At 41.9% G+C, this 15,448-nt stretch overlaps 2 long non-coding RNA genes across 7 annotated transcripts; both read right to left on the bottom strand.

The window, feature by feature from the left end:
* Positions 1-211: 211 nt before the first annotated feature.
* Positions 212-3,792, bottom strand: LOC127302067 (uncharacterized). Of its 4 annotated transcripts, none has more exons than XR_007852611.2 (4): positions 3,457-3,792; positions 3,154-3,361; positions 1,775-1,859; positions 212-449 (listed from the first exon to the last, which is right to left on the bottom strand). It is a non-coding gene; the product is annotated as an uncharacterized lncRNA (long non-coding RNA). The 4 variants fall into 4 exon arrangements; XR_007852613.2 differs by having other exon boundaries at positions 3,154-3,348; XR_007852612.2 differs by having other exon boundaries at positions 3,154-3,339; positions 3,457-3,791.
* Positions 3,793-4,408: 616 nt separating this feature from the next.
* On the bottom strand, positions 4,409-8,892 carry LOC139831096 (uncharacterized). Of its 3 annotated transcripts, XR_011745574.1 has the most exons (9): positions 8,728-8,892; positions 8,059-8,176; positions 7,671-7,875; positions 7,393-7,530; positions 6,852-6,907; positions 5,955-5,984; positions 5,509-5,584; positions 5,215-5,261; positions 4,409-4,437 (listed from the first exon to the last, which is right to left on the bottom strand). It is a non-coding gene; the product is annotated as an uncharacterized lncRNA (long non-coding RNA). The 3 variants fall into 3 exon arrangements; XR_011745575.1 differs by lacking the exons at positions 4,409-4,437; positions 5,215-5,261; positions 5,509-5,584; positions 5,955-5,984; positions 6,852-6,907 and adding an exon at positions 7,118-7,139 and having other exon boundaries at positions 8,728-8,877; XR_011745573.1 differs by lacking the exons at positions 4,409-4,437; positions 5,215-5,261; positions 5,509-5,584; positions 5,955-5,984; positions 6,852-6,907 and adding an exon at positions 7,124-7,309 and having other exon boundaries at positions 8,728-8,876.
* Positions 8,893-15,448: the final 6,556 nt, after the last annotated feature.

Below are 15,448 nucleotides of genomic sequence, written 5' to 3'. Positions count from 1 at the left end.
TCCTAAAGGCTGGACTAGTGGGGTACCGTCAACCTGATGCTCTGATACCAACTTGTGACGCCCTAAAACCGGTACCATGAGGATCCCAGCGAATCCGCTGAAATCCGCACGATATCGATTTTAGGAGACGCACCACCAAGCGCCTCGTACACGCCGAAGCATGCACGCGATGCGGGTGGAATCAATCACGAGCGGTAACATTACAACAGGATTACAATAGAGCCCACAAGAGACATATATATATTACAACAACGACTCCAACGAGTCAAGATACAAATAGGTACATACAAAGATCCAAATCCTACAGAAGATCAAATACATCCGAGTACGGACAAGATACAAATTGGACTAAGAGTCCTGAAGATAAACGATGGCGTCCATAACCCTGCCCAGGCCAAGCCGGAAGGGTAACCTTGCTAGCGTCGTCTTCATCGAACATATCTTCATACCTGCCCGGTTATATCCCGTAGAAGCAGCAATAAGTACGGGTTCGTACTTAACAAGACTTCAAGACGTATAAGCATTCGTCAACCAGTCATCCTTTGTACTTGAGGCACGCAGGGGACTTAGAGGACGCAAGAGGAACGTCATAGGCAATATGGTGGGGTTAAGCGGCAGCGCGCATGCACTAAAAATCTATAGAGACACTCTACAACAGTCGTCTATCAGAGTAGGTGAGAGAGCGCATAAACTAACAGTTCTATACTCTGCAAACATAACACAGCCGATGCATTCCCCCCTCGCAAGGAAGTACTTACAAAGGCACTCACACGGTTGACAAGTTTTAACCATTTATTATTAGAGTTGTGCTAACTTACTACGCAAGTTATTATGATTGAAACAACAGGTGTAAGTTGTCTATGGTCGAGTCATACAGCTCCAAGTCGTCCATAACCGCGGACACGGCTTATCGATAAGATGTACACCCTGCAGGGGTTGCCCAAATGTACCCACACGCACGATCAACCCACTTGCGACAGGTGGATATCACGACTCGCACTCTCCTTCACGACAACAATGTCCAGGAAGCCACCTAACCAAGTTGAACCCGTATCGAAGTCCGGCCGTATCTCCGAAGCGGACTTAGCTATGTGTGTCAACGTGCTAGGTGGTTTAAACACACACTGGGGCGATAAACCACTTCGCAGAGGCTCCACGACCTATACGTGCATACCAGAAACAAGGGATACAAGGCACCCAGGGGCTTCCCAAAGTAAATAAGTAACAGGCTGGCATGCACGCAACAACAAATGGTAAAACATTACGAAACTAGTTGTGGCCACTGGACAAAGCTGTAGATTCCGGCAGTGGTCGAGGGGAGACCCAGAAGCATACCCACGTGTGGTTAGAGCGCTCAGTCTCGGAACAGATAACAAGAACTCGGGGTCCTAAGATATTTAGGAAACACAAGTGAGCCGTCACAAAACGATCAGCTGACCCACCGATGCCTCCGCTTAACAATTATTAACAAGTAACCATGATTCCCTCAACAGATATAACCACGTAGCATGTGTCATGATTCCCAACAGATAACCGATAAGATAGCGATAACGGTAACGAGATATAACAGCACTAGCATGCACTACAACTCGCAAGGCAGACCCGATACCAAACAATAGCCATAGGTGGTTGGTGGAGGCAATATGGGCTGCTTGAGGTAACAAGTGGAAGGGACACGTGACAAGAACGCAACTTAAGAATAGCATGAGGGAGAAGGCAAAATAAAATAGGTGAGCGACTTCTGCAGGGGCAGGAGTATAAGGGAAATGCTTGCCTGTTATAGCTTGCCGAGGAACATCCGGAGAACTTGGCGTATCTCACCGCACCACTTCGCGATCCTATCCGAGAAGAAGCAAATGCTGGAACACACATCGGATGCAAATCTTACTACTACGGCAGAAGAATCGGCATGATCATGATATGATATGCATGGCATGGCAAACATGATGCGGTGATGCAACTTATCCAATTTAAACGGAATCGGAATTCCGACAAGCAATTATTTAGGTTCAAGTTATTTATCTACCCCGCATATTAAATGTGGATTAGCATGGCAAAGACATGGCAAGGGTGCGCTACATCAAAGTTAAATGGAACCGGGACAACATTTATATAGTATCCCTCATATTCCATATGTTCCATATTAGGTGTTATTGCAAACTATCACGAGATTGTATGATGCATAATGCAACAGCAAGCATGGATGGCATAATCATGTTCATCACATTTTTCTGATCAATTTTCATATATAACACTTGTTATTTGGAGTTATAGATTGAGAGATATAAAATAGACAGATTTGCAAAAAAGGAAAGAATGAACAGAGAGAGGGAACGTGCTGAGCCTGAGCATTGCCCAGATTGGCAAAAAGGAAACGGATTAACTTGTGCACGAGAGGATTAGAAACAAGGGCTCCTGGACTGAACAACTACAGGATCACAGACATGTAAAACGACGTGAGTTGTAACTGGAACCAAAACGGAGAGCAGGAGCTCGACTGATGCCTTGTTTGCTAGTTTTCTGGAACTGAAACAAAAGACAGGTCTGAAGCTACAAACAGAGACAGAGAACATGGCCTTTTGCCTTGGAGTTGAGAGATGGATCTGTTGTTTTCAGCAGGAAGCTTCAGATTTTGACTGGATTAGTTGCAAAACGCTGTGAATAAACTAGCTAGTCAAACTAGGTGGCTAGCAAGTGGATTGATTCAAGCCGGGAGCTAGCTAGCAAGCAAGCTCACACACAGGTGGATGGATGAATAGAAATCGTGCAAAGCAGTTAAACTAGCTAGCAGACTGCTCAAAAGGAATTGTAGGGATGCAAGAATGTACATCGTTGTGGTGAGACCTGCTACTATCGCTATGCTGCTTGCGTGCTGATGCTGGATGGGACGCCGGGCGTGCGCGCGCGGGAGAGCAGCTGGTGCTGGCGCATCAAGGAAAAAAAGAATGCAGCAGCCCGGCTATAATTGAAACAGAGAGACAATGGGGAATTAAAATGGTGTGCATTTTGCCTCAAACGGGAATTTGACCCAGGAATCTGAACTCACGTTTTGATGCAAGGAAACGAGCCAGATGTGCTGCTAGTCTGCTACACATATGATGCACAGGTACATATGCGAGGATAAAAGAAGTAGAGAGAGGTTGCGCTCTGAACCTGACGAAACTGAAGACTGGGCGAACAGGGAGGCGAAGCAGGGACAGCGTCCATCGGTGTCGAGGAAGAGGAAGTCGAGGGTGAGGCTTCCGGGCTGCGCTACTGGTCGGAATCGAACGAGGAGATGTTGGGAAACGCGAACCCGACCCTAGCCCAGCGCGACGGCGACCATGACGACGGCAAGGACTAGAAGAACTCCGATGAAAACCTCGGTCAGAACAGCGACAAATCCGTCAGATTTAGGCGACATGAAGAAGTGGTCGGATGCAGCAGGAAAAGGAAGGAGAAGGGAGAGGGCCTCACCAGGAACACACTGATGGTCTCGGAAAGGACGGAGCAGGTCGGAGGCGGTCGGAGACCTCGCCGGTGCGTGGCGGCCGGAGCGGAGAACGACGATTTGGGCGTCGATTTCGTGGCTGATTGGAGGCGCGCGCGTGTAGAGGAGCTTCAGCGTGACGAGGAGAAACTCGTGGTGGCCTTGGTTCAGCGAAAGGTGGTCGGACACGACGGGCGACGGTGATGCTGCGGCGGAGGTGTTTGGTGTTTTCTCTGAAACTTTGGTCTCGCTTGTTTGCGTGGTCGAGGGGAAAGAAGGGGCGGCGGCGCGGGGATGGAAAGGATGCGGGCTAGGGTTTTGCTGGGGAGCAGGAGGGGACACTTTAAGGGAGGACGAGGTGCGATGCGGAGCCACGGCACAGCGAGTGGAGGCGTGCGCGCAGGGAGGAAGAAGACAACAAACAGAGCAGGTGGAGAAAGGCGGAGTTGAGCTCCAACGTGAGATGGTCCAAAAGCAGGAGCTGATCAGCTAGGCTGTACAGTCACGAGAAAAACAAGGTGGAGATAAGATTCTGTAGCAACATGAACGATTTGTTCAGCTCCCTCTTCTTCTTCTCATTGTCACTTCCTATTTTCCTTTTATTGCTGAATTTATTGAACAAAGAAGAGGATGAGAGGACGGTTTTGCAAAGATTTGAAAGGCTTTATTTTTATTGTAAAACAATTTTGCAAGGCCTCAAAATATTTATTTTTCTTTGGGGATTTTCAAAAAAAATAAGAAGGACTAAAGGGTTTTGTTAAAAGAAAAGAAAAGAGGAGGTTTATTATAAAACCATATGAGAGGAAAACACAAATAGTTTTTATTTAAAATAATTATATTTTGTTAAAATCATGTGGATGATATGATGCATGATGCATGATGATGCACAAAAGAAAAAGAACAAGCAAATCTAATATGGGTATTATCCTGGGCCGCTACACTTGTGAACTGGATGTCATGAATGAACCCTGCATAAATCAAACGAAACACAATAAGATGCATGTCATGAGTATATTAGTTTAATTCAAAGACTTCAATTATGTTTAAAAGATGCAATCTAAATGAAACATCATATAGATTTCAGAAAATATCCTCTTGTGAACTGGAAGAGAAGTGCAGGCCACACAGATCTACAACTAAATAAATTACATTGGCATGCATCAACATATATTTTAGCGATCTCATTAGCGTACTTTAGCATTAGCTTTTCAACCCGCCTAGCATGACCCTTTGTAAAACCAAATAGAGAAAGAAAACGAACCAAACAAACATACTAATAGAGAACCAGACAAGGTGGATGGAGATGGCGGGCATGATGGCCTGCCCTACGGAAGACGGGAGAAAGAGAAGACAAGAGATAAGTTTTGTTGTCGTTCGCTTGAGCCGTGATGCTCCTGAAGGATGGGACAACCTAGTGAACCATCAAGAACATGTGGTATACGAGTTTGCTTTTTGGAGATGGTTGAATATGAAAAACAACATAAACAGCAGATACAGATTCTATGCCACCAAGAATTCAAACAAAAAAAAACAGGCCAACAGATCATTTTATGCACGATAACCTACTGTCAGAGACACACCAAATCTGAATACTTGCTTACTGGTATCCTCTTGTATAGCAAAGTTGGAAAATACATGTTTGGGAAGCCACTAAATATTAATCAGTAGAGAGAAATAACTTGAACTCAAATGCCACGTGAACTTGTAATCTAATAGCAATCACTATGTGAAAAGAAAGAACTCACACATGAGAGCAGATCAATACATGAAGTCATCAATTCATCATCACAATCTGCGAGACAAAACATGAACAAAATACAAAAGAGGCAGTGAGCACATGGATCAGAAGAAGTGTACTGAATTATGAATTGAAAGTTCAAGATCAAAAGAGTATCGAAGAAAAACACAACGCTTAACCATCATGCCATCATTTAAAAAATATGAATATTTATCGTTTTGCTAACCTAATCAGGCAAGAAAAAAGAAGCACCCAGAGATAATAATAAAAAATAATCCAAGTTCTAAATAGACTTAAATACCTCACCATACACTTGACCACATGAATCATCCTCGATATAACCTAAAGCGTCTTCAAGTTTTCCCTCTGATTGATCCCTGGAGGGGATGTCATGAAACTAGTAAACATTATCTAAAAATAAACGTTGAGCAATCACAAAATTGGTAACCATGTAAGGATAAAGCCAAAAAAAAAATGTTGATTAAACACAACCCAGCTAACAAATTACATGTCCCAATAAAATCAAACATCAAGTAGTAAATCCATCATATTCATTTTTGACCATCAAACCAGAAGAGACATAAGCATGTGACAACACATACAAAAAATAAGAGAGAAATATCGAAAGCGACATATTGTGCTTCCATTTGAAAACTAAAATGAATGCCTCACTTTTCTCCTTGAAAACTAAACACACAACAATTTCCATCTTTCTCCTTGATAACTAAAGTACATGTCTGATCTTACCCCATCCTTATTAGCACGGAACCTCGAAACCTGAATAAAAATGTGCAACTATAGTTAAATCTTCATGACCTCAAAATGCACGAGTATTTGCAGTTTAAGGCATATGTAGAAGCTGTGATATTAATTATTAATGTTGCATGACGAATAAAGCAATTTATGGATCAATCAGTCAATTGGAAGAAACTCTCTTATATTGGAATTTCATTTTGAAGGAGGAAACAATAGAAGCTGGCCGTAGGTATTTGAATATTCGATCTATTTGTTCACCTATTAACATGTTGAAGCTATATGGAAATCAGTTTATTAGAATATGGGGTTCTGCATATGTGACAAAATAATATGCAGCTACCTACCATACAATAATAATATGGGGCAGTTCAAAGATAGTTCAACCTGTTTTACATGTGGCGACCAATTTAAAGGACCATAGGTAGTATCTGAGTCTGATCTCCTAGTATTTGAATTCTCTAAAACTAACAGCGGGCCAACGGGTTGTTGCCTTGTTGCTACAATATAATATAATCGTTGAATAAATTAGTCATATAAATTTTCATGCCGGCCTTCATTTTTATTGAGGCAGAAGACTAATATAAAATACTTTGCAGTATTGACGCGGAAAGCAGGTACAGGCTGGATGCCCGAGCAGTCCAGGAAGCATAATTACAAGCTGTAACAACAACAAACAATCATGGAGTATGCCTCGTTACCTAAAACAATCCTTACCATGTATTGATTTACAATGCATATAACATTTACTATTCAGGCCTTGATAATATGACGCTCCATATGGTGTATTTTTCCATGTATGTTCGACTACCAAAATAATTCTAAAAAGATTCTTGCACTATGACAAACTATGAACAAAAAGATTATCCATGGTTTAATAGAAATAGATACCTCAGTTTTCCTTATTCCGACCAAACCATCTTTAGTCCAAGGTTGCCCAACACAAACTGCATGAGAAACGACATAACATGTAAGAAACTCTCTCCCTCCCCCCAACTGCTCATCGACGGTCTGATTCACATGTATTAATCATGCTTTGATTTGTTTCGGTATTTTACCCTTTCTCTGATCTAAAGATCTAAAGATGAGTATCTCACCTCTAAAAGGGGCGGTGCTGATGGAGAGGAACCAATCAGGTGTGGCCATCCGAGAAGCTTGATTAGGTGCTTGTCCGCTTGGCTATCAGCAAAATTGCATACTCAAATTGAAATAGTTACAACAACGTAAACTGACTGTTCTATTTGGCCAAACTACTCAAACTTGAATAGTGCTACATACTCAAACTCGTAGCTGAATGATTTTACCCATATGGAGATCAAAGAGTCATTTTCCCTGGCCATTTACTCAAACTGAAATAGTGCTACATAAATGTCCCCTTTGAAAACAAAACAATTGTAGCTGAAAATAGATAAGAGTGACAAAGTAAATATACCTTTATACTGTTTGTCCCTGGCCATTTTCTTCTTCCAACTGAATTAACTTTAAGTCTAAGTTGGAGGATAAAAGCAATAGCTTGAGTAATCTGGAAAATAGATGTAGACCAGATATCATCTTGCTTCAAGGCATCACTCTGCAAGAAAAAAAAAGTATCACAAACTGTGCGGGAAAGAAAGAGCATTGCAACACGGGTACTGGGAATAAACTAACAAAAAAAATTGATATTAGATTTGGGGTTTTAATCCCTTTATAAACCAATGTTTGAGATTATACCTAGACATGATAAATTATTCACAGCATACATGTTTGAGATTGCACCAATGTTTGAGATTGGAACAAGAGAATCCTCTTGAGGCAAGTACAATCAAGTGTGGGCAAACATGCATGTTGGCGTTGATATTTTCTCCTTTCCCATGGTTTGAGCAGCGATAGCTTCATTACATCCATTGTTCAGACGATCCTTCTCCTTCTCAAAACGCTAGAATTAAATTGACGAAGGTGAGTAAATAATATAATGATTACAACTTAAGAGGATATAGATATAGTTTAGCTTCAGTCATGAATAAAGAAAAGAATCATATCATCTAATATTGGGTACCTTACCTAGATACCAAAGTAGAAGCTGGTAACACAAGCAGTAAGGCAGAGTTTGGTACCTTACCTAGTTATCATCGTTGGGTTCAGGCTCAGTTGAGCAGCTCCTATGAGGACGTCGCCGGTGCCTCAACCTCCTTGAGCCTTGAGCGGGGCACCGGATTTTGTTGGAAGAAACTCCAAACCTATGGCAGAGCAGATTGTAAGACATGGAACAGATCAAGAGAAATAAAGGAGACAAATCATACCGTAAGTTATACTATAAGATTTCTAGAAAAACAAACAGGAGATGCTAACTTTGTTCCTTTAAATGGACTGAAATAAATCATATAACCAAGACCATTACCTCAAACCTGAAGCATGGAGGAAAAAAAACCTGGCCCTATATAACTATAAAATTGTGGAAATACATATCATTTGGAAATATTTTCTAACCAAGAAGAATATAGAAGTGTGGCGCTAAGAGAAGCAGAGCTAAGACACATAATTAGCTGACAGCAGTGAAACCTCAAACACATACTAAACTACATGAGAATTTAAATGGACCTTTAACATATCTCTCTAATGTGAAAAATCTGGTACATAGTCACAGGTCCATCATTTCTCTAAGAACATAATTGCTCATATCATGGATCAGTGATGCAAAACCGAGCTGCAAGAACAGAATTGTTTACGAAAATATTTCGCTTAACACTAGCTGCAGCAGCACACACATCCATAGAAAGAGAGAAAAAACCTAGATCTGTGGCTGCCTTCTGGGGGTGAGGATGGACGAATCAGTGGCATTCTCTCTACGGAACCAGGTCCAAGCACCTCACATCAGAGGCCCCAAATCCCAAATAATGGACCACCGTTTGCAGCAAGGTCTCTGTCCGTGGTCCTCCTGCCTGGTCAAGATGGTGGTGCGATGGAGAGCTTGAGAGAGGAGCCAATATGCAAAGTCAAGACACACAAAAGCATCCAGGAATTGAGCAAATCACGCACAAAAAACAAAATAAATAGCAGGTGACATACAACGGGCAGGACCTGCTCTCACGGATGCAAGATGATGCCCATTGATCTACGGCCGCAGGTAGAGCGCGCGGAAGATGCAGACGACGGCGGATCTACAGGGCCCCGCGTTGACCGCTGGCTGTAGCTGCTCGACCCCGACCGCAGGCGGATCGCGCGCAAGACGCGGACGACGGCGGATCTACAGGCCCCCACGTTGACTGCCGGCTGCAGCTGCTCGACCCCGCGGCGATGAAGAAGCCCACCGGTGACGTGGTGTCAGAGGAAGCGGCGGTCATCCGCGAGGTCGAGCCCCACGCAAGGCGAGGCGGTCGGCCATGGGTGGTACAGCCTGCAGCAATCGTGTGCTGCTCCAAGGCGGCCAACCGCCGCTCTCCTTCTCCGCTCCAAGGAGATCACCAGCGAGGCAGGGAGGAGCGCGGGAGGATGCGAGGTGGTGGCGGCACCGATGCAGAGGAGGAGCTAGGGCAGGGAGAGGTGGCGGCGGGATGGGGGGACGCGAGGGGGGAGGAGGAAGAGGAGAGATGTGGCTGGTGGAAATGAATTGGGTTTGGCCGGTGGGCTCTGATTTTTGTCTCACGCACAACCACTCGTGGCCAATGTCTACTCTACCCCTGCTAGTGGAGATATTTCCTCCTCTCCTGACGCCACGCTCGACCGAACCAAATGCCACCTGCTGCGACTGATGAGCGGGGTCGGGCGAAGGTGGGGCCCACGAGCAGCCAGAGGTGGGTAAGAAACGACCGTTGCATGGGGATAGCTAGTGAAGGAACCAATGTGGAAACGCCCACGCACCAGGAGGGCCAATCAGCGCCTCTTTCTCTGCCCAGAATGAACAGCCCAGATTCACCCATGGGAAGATCCGACGGTTCACACGCTGAAATCGATGTGAGGCCCCCTATGGGGGGCATCGTTTATACCTTTATATATCGGTAACATGCATTATTTAGATATAGAAGCGAACAAAATACACAAACGTTCAACACATGCGTGTTGCTTCCTTCCTGCTTAAAAGTAAGGCATGCAGGTTTTTTTTTTCCAGAAGTCACGCAATGTAAAGTTTGACCTATAAGTTTTTCCACAGTTAAATAATCCAAACTTCATTTTCTTTCATCTTTATCCAAAGTATTTTTTTTTTGCAGCGACATACTTTCACCTGAAACTTTGTATGTATGGGTGACAACAACGCAAACAGAGATTGGCTCTGGTGGTTAGGCCCCTTGTGGTGGAACCAGCCCACCTAGGTTCAAGTCCTAGACTTGGCATGGGTGTTTGTATTTAGCTGAATTTATTTCAGGATTTATCCGGCGCTATGCTTTCAGTGGTAGATGACGTGCCCGTCGGGGTAGGGTGTGCGTGCGTGCGTTCATAGGGGTGTTTGTACGTGTGTGTTTGTGAGGGTCTGCGTTGCACTGTGTTCTAAAAAAAAGTATGGATGACAACAACAAAGAGTATTACGTAAGATTGTAAGATATATAGGGCTGGACCAAACAAGTTATTTCAGAAGAAATCCTAAGAAAATAAAACATGAATTGCAAAAAAAGAGGTAATTGTCAAGTTTGCATTTAACCAATCCTCAGCACAAACAAAAATGTACGCCCTCTATTTCGAAGTACTTGTCATATTTTTGTCTAGATATGCATGTATCTAGACACAATTTTTTGTATATAGATAGATACTAATCTAGATACATGTGTGCATTTAATTTAGGATAGAGCGAGTACATTTTTTCTTAGATTGAGTGAGTACATTTAATTCTTATAAAGCCACACCCTGCTCACTCGGGGGTGTGTCATATCCTCACATCCTATTTTCTTTTTTTCTGGTAAACCTTGGATCCCAGGTCTATGAGTATATATTTATCTCGAGTGAACTTCGGTTGTGACATATTGTGTTTGAATAGGTCGCACATGTGTGACTGTAATATCGTGAGTGTGTTGTGTATTAGTTGTGTGCCGTTATAATCCCAAAAATTATTTGTTACCATTGGGAAACTAGAGTTTTTGAAAAGTAAGGGGCGCACAAGGGTGATTGCTGAATCCGGTAACATGTAGCTATTTTTATGCGGTAACACGCATGCCATGCTATCTATTTTTCGTGTTCCTTTACTTTTCGCATTTGTGATTGACCCACATCTAAGACTACTTTAACTATCTCAATGTCACGATACGACTTCTATCTGAGACGATTAAGGTGAAATGGTGTACAAGTGTGTGGCAAAGAATATGTGAAGCCCATCTGTTGGCACGAGTGAAGGCCAAGTGACAGTGCAACAAGATAGAAGGAAGCATGTTAAAGGGTCGTACCATTAGTGGAAGAATTCTATTTGAAAGTTGAATCCCTATGGGAACTTCTCTAACTCCTCCTCAATAGTTGGTCGTTGATTCCTTCTTCCAGCGCAACACTATGGAAATAGTACTATTAAATTAAATTATAGACCTGCGTGAGTAAATTGGGGAAGGAATCCCACATTTGGTATTGAGGCAACAAGGTCTTCGGATCCACGGTTGTAATTTTTCCCTATCGATGATTTCACCTTTACATGCGTTAAATTAGTGTATGTTTGTATTTGTTCGATGCCCTTGTAACTATGGAAATCCTCAAACAAAGCATAACATTGTAACTGGAAAATCTTAACACTCCACATCTTATTTTACTACTATCTCCAGTGTATTAGTTTTATGGCTCTTTAGCAAGATGGTGTCAAAGACAACCAACTATTACAGAGTTCAACCAATTGCAAGATAAAGCCGGTGGACTAGATATATTTTAGGGGACTAGTACAAATGCCCGTGCGTTGCCACGGGTCCTCATATTTTATTTTTTAATATACATATATAATTTACAACTCACTATGAAAATTTGAAACAAATCAGGAATAACATAATATATAACATGATAACACCGAAGCAATAACATACAACATTGTTGTGTCTCTGTGTGGTTTTAAGTTCTAGCTCTTCTTGTTAATTTTTCGCGGTCAATTCCACAACTGTGTTTTAGGTCATCATAATGTTAACTCAACAGCCACTCCTTCTGGATGTATTATTGTCTCACAAAACGCGTGTGAACATAAGTATAGAATACTTCTTTTCTGATTAGTTTAAACAACACTTTGATATTCATAAATATCTATACGGAGACAACCGTAGCTAGATCGTATCCTGCTAATTTTTTTAGGTAGCTTCCTCAAACCCTTTCAGCACATGCAAGCAAAAGAAAAATTAAGTGAAACACCTTTGCGATCAAATATCATTTCTTTTGTGGCTCTTTCTCCAGCCCCCCTTCCTTTCCTCGTGTCTCTTCCCATTTGTTCCAGTAACCCCTACCCCAACAACAACACCACTCTCCAACTCCAAATCATCACTAACCGGAAATAGTTTTGAATGCTTATTATAATATAGGAAAAACCATTCACAGAAATCACGAAGAACTTCACAGTATGTAATTCACTTACCTTGTTGCATACCTTGCATGCAACAAGATCCCACTATGATAATTTACCCAGACTACACCTGTTATGTGATTTGTCTTTAGATGGATGCAATAGATTTCTGGATGTTTGAATAGTATGGTGATATGATTCCACAGATTGAGAACTTTATCAGGAGCAATATATAATTGCGGTATTTCTCTCATTCGAGATATTACGAAGGTCCTCAACACATATGATATAACATGTAAGAAAATTTACAATTCGACTAAGCTATGGTATGTATTCTCTTTCTCCCCCCATTTTCTAGTCCTAGACTATTTTTTTAGTAACAGCAGCTCCTTCTCTGCCGATCCATTGGTCACAATGTATCATACCAACAAAATCTGAAGAAATTAGTCATGGCTTCCTTTCCTCGCTGGTGTCGCATTTTTACGAGTGGTGCAAAAATTATGTCAAACAATCAAAAGCATAATCAGGTTTAGAAAATAAACACCTCATGCTACAAAGGGTATCACAAATAACTGAATGCAACGGGGGTGCATAAATCTGAGAAGGGTCCAAGATACACAATAATTTGAGGGTGCTACAACAATCAACACTCTGTGCATCTATAAATATTGCATTCAGCCGGGTACACATAAGCGGTAAATGAAGCAGTAAACCCTCATAAAATAGGTTACGATCTTAGGGAAGTCACTGGTATGCAAGTTACTGAAAATAAATCTAAGTCATTTCAGACTATTTAATCTAAATATTTCATATCAAAGACATTTCTGTTTTATGCATGGTATGGTCATGAGCTCTGAAGCAATTCCAAAGGAGGGCCGTATTGGCATGCACAGAAAAATCCAAACACGAAAAATGGTGTAGAATATCAGCTAACCATAACCATGGCGCAATTTTCAGACTACCCCTTCTATGAAATCATAGTACTCCGTAATTCAATTTAGGTTTTTTGTTCCTTAAAACATGGTCTGTTCATGGTCTCGAATACACAAAAGTGGTCAGTGTTGAAATTACCAGTTTTTAAAGAACAAATGGCGGATTTTAATTGTACAAGCAGTAAAGCGGTCGGGATTTCTGGACTCACAAATGACACTTCGACACACGAGAAGCAAAAGAAAACCTGAAGCTAAATCATTCTTCGCCTCATATGCTCATAAATGGACTTCAAGATTAAATTATTAATAGAGCAAACTTATATCCCTGCAGTATCAGGGTGACGAAAGATCTCTGAATATCTCATGACATTCAAAGAAGATACTTGCAGAGGCAAACCCTCTCTTACAGCAGCCTCATCTATATGGATCACCTGCAATGGCCAAAGCACGTTCTTACACATTCCACATGGACGTATTGATGATATGATGAAAGAGAAAGAAAGCTAATACACAGACCTGAATACCACCAGCTTCGGGATCCTCAACCTCCTTGGTGGCAAGAGCGATCTGGTAGCAAGTCTCAAACCTGTGACCAAAAGAGTATCTTGCAAACTAATCTACAACAAACTGCAGATAGAAAAAGGAGGGAAAGCGTTACACATTACATAGAAGTGCAGAAGTGAAAAAAGGTTAGTGTCAGAAATATTGACATGCCTTGCTCAAGCAGCACAAAATCTTAAGGAAAAGAAATCATATTTGTTTGTTCAATGAGTTTTTTCTGAACACAGAAGGGACTACTCCATGTTGTCACTGCCATACCAACTGATGAATAGTGAGCTTATCTTGAATTGCTTTCTGGTTAATGAACCATGTCAAGCTAAATCCAAATTACGAAATGTGAACAAATGAAAGCTCACTAACACAAGAGCCACCCTAGAATGACAACAAGACATTATTATTAACAATAGCTTCTTTCATGTATGCAATTTGCAAGGGAAATGACTCAAAATGAACAGAAAATAGATGCTAGATTACCTGATACTTCGTTGAGATTCCATACCGATACCAATCAGATACTTCCCAGTAATCATTGGTGAGCATGGAAACACTTTCTATTGATATAGCAGGTGAAAAGTAGTATGTGTACGCAGATCGTAGAGCATTCTTATTGTCAGTGGTGTCAAAGTAGGCGAGCACATATCCTGATATCCATCCGTTTGAGACATAGTGTCATAGTAAATGCATGTGCATAGACACATTCTTAATCTCACCTGGAGGAGGATTTCCCTCCCATTCTTGACGATCCCACCTGTTAAAAAAATGCCGCAAGGGAACCTCATTCCTATCAGATGCTCAACCAAATAAAAAAAACAAAGATACGCACTGCAATCTTAACTTTCAGAGGGTCAACACAATCTGTCTCTATATTTCCTTTGTGAAGGGCTGAAGGCATACTATTCAAAATTTGCATAGCTCCAAGATGCAGCTTATTTGGGATCTGGAAATCGCGTCAAAAGGGCTAGTAGGCAATTCCCTAATCCGGATAAAATTATTGCACCTCAGTTCTATGGAGTACAAAAAATCCAGGAACATAGACACACCTGAGGTTTTTGAATACCATGGCCGCAGCGAAGGCGTGGAAGGGAAGGGGTACAAATCGGCACATCGATCCAGCACCGCCGTTCTACGCCTCCACCACCTCGCCTCCTCCCTCCTTGCTCATCACCATCGTCAGGACCCTGCCCTCCACTTGCACGCACCGACTATCAAAGGAAGGATCGCCTTCTTCAGCCTGGTTCATCCGTCTTGTATTTCTACAATTTAAAGAAGCAAGGATAATTATCATCCAAAGAAGCAGCACAAGAAAGGCATCTTTGTCATGTTAATTTAACATGCTACAACCATATGAAGGAATCCATGCAAGCAAGGAAATCATCAGAGCTGATTCAAATCAAAGTATGGCTCATATATACTCCCTGTTTCAAACTGTAAAAATATGGCACGAAAACACCATCAAATATATCTTTTTCCTGGAAGGAAAGCAACCCCATAAATAGTGAAGGAAAAATGACCTACCTTCGTGCACAAGAAAAAGGCATGTCTAATTTAAGGATATAAAAAGATAAATA

The sequence above is a fragment of the Lolium perenne genome, chromosome 5 (assembly GCF_019359855.2).
Source record: "Lolium perenne isolate Kyuss_39 chromosome 5, Kyuss_2.0, whole genome shotgun sequence".
NCBI classification, from domain to species: domain Eukaryota; kingdom Viridiplantae; phylum Streptophyta; class Magnoliopsida; order Poales; family Poaceae; genus Lolium; species Lolium perenne.
Note: the sequence above shows the minus strand (reverse complement) of the source record. Positions and strands in the feature narration are given on the sequence as shown.